Source organism: Cornus florida, unplaced genomic scaffold, assembly GCF_030987335.1.
Source record: "Cornus florida cultivar Cherokee Brave unplaced genomic scaffold, ASM3098733v1 CherokeeBrave_3.0.0_Hap2_Chr06, whole genome shotgun sequence".
Taxonomy (NCBI): Eukaryota; Viridiplantae; Streptophyta; class Magnoliopsida; order Cornales; family Cornaceae; genus Cornus; species Cornus florida.
The window spans coordinates 80,561,182-80,562,848 of NW_026775576.1; the positions used below are offsets into that span (position 1 = coordinate 80,561,182).

At 37.6% G+C, this 1,667-nt stretch overlaps 1 non-coding gene across 1 annotated transcript; it reads left to right on the forward strand.

Annotated features, from left to right (window-relative positions):
• The first annotated feature begins 345 nt into the window (after positions 1 to 345).
• On the forward strand, positions 346 to 452 carry LOC132315232 (small nucleolar RNA R71). Its single transcript, XR_009483603.1, has one exon. It is a non-coding gene; the product is annotated as a small nucleolar RNA R71 (small nucleolar RNA).
• The last annotated feature ends 1,215 nt before the right edge of the window (positions 453 to 1,667 follow it).

The window sequence follows — 1,667 nt, forward strand, 5'->3', positions numbered from 1 at the left end:
GAACAAATCATGCACATTTCATTAGAAGGATAAGAATAAGATTGAATTGCCGGACCTTGATTCAAAAGAAATTTATCAAATCTTTGAGTAAGATTTTTGACCTCGGCGGCAATTTCCATGGAAGAGTCTATTTGATTTAGAGCTTTCTTGCCTCCCATATTTGCTAAGTGACCACCCCTAGAAGATGAAGATCTATGCATTGAGTTTTCACTCATTTTTTCGAAAAGAAGCCAAATTTCATCTTCATTTCTTTCTATGTAGCTTCCGCCACAAGAAGCATCAACAATACCCTTATTGGCATCGGATAAACTTGAAAAGAAACATTGAACTAATTGCCACTTAGGAGTGTCATGATGTGGACATTTCCGTAGCAAGTCATTCAAATGTTCCCATGCTTCATGAAGGGGTTCTCCTTCTTGTTGTTTAAATTCACGAATGGAAGTTCTCATGGCATCGGTTCGACTTGCGGGGTAATACTTCTTTAGGAACTCTTGTTGCAATTATGCCCAAGAGGTGATTGTATTTGGTCGCAAGTTGTTAAACCAATATTTAGCTTTATCCCGAAGAGTGAAAGGGAAAAGCGTTATTTTTAGGACTTTTTCAGGAACATCCGTGATTTTCACGGTGGAACAAACTTCCAAGAACTCATCTAAATGTTTATAAGGCTTTTCATTGCTCAACCCATAGAAAAGGGGGCACATGTTAATGGTGGAAGCCTTAATCTCATAATGATGAGCACGGAAATTTGGCAATTGAATGCAAGTGGGTGCATTATATTGATTTGGAGTGTAATGATCCCTAAGGACCATTGGAGGATTGAGAGGATTGAGAGGAGGATATGGCATTTAACCTTGCTGATTGTATGCCATTTGACCTTGTTGAGGGTATGCCATTTGAACATATTGTTGTTGTTGCTCACCAATTGGGGGAACAACATTTGGCCTTGGCATCCCTAGATTAGGTTGTTGCACCGCATGATTAACTGGTTGTGGCATTCCCAAGGGTGGATGCACACCTTGAGGATCCACAATATAAACTTGTGGTGGGCGGTGCACACCGTTATGATCCACATGACCAAGATCTACAATGGGATCTTCAATTGGATCAATTGGGTCTTCCATTAAAGGTGATGAAAACTCAAATTTTAGAAAATTAGGATGACTATCCCTAGTACTACCTCTTAAATGCCGAAGGGAAACTTTGAGATTTTGATTTACAGGAGCAAGATGACGATTAAGTGATCTACGACCATACATACACTAGAATAAGTCAACACACCAACACTTCAATTTTTTAACCTCTATATACGATGTTCCCAAACTCCTCAATAATATCAATGCACTTAAAACAAATAAATGCATCCACACGGGCCGATGCCTTCTACAAGAAGGTATGCTTGGACTTAAAAAATTCAATTTAAGCCTCCAATTGGGCTATCCAAAGCATGCAAGATAGTAAACAATTAAGCACAAAAATTAAAGAGAAACTTACAAATGGTCCTTAAGCAACTTCAAATTTTTTTTTTTAATTGCTTCCAAGTCCAGCGTTTGCTCCACTTTGCTTCAAGTACCTAATTGACAAATCAAATGAGAAAATAAAAATTAAAATGACTTAAAAGTAAACAATCAACAAAGAACTAATGTCTAATTCAATTCTTTTAAAAACCG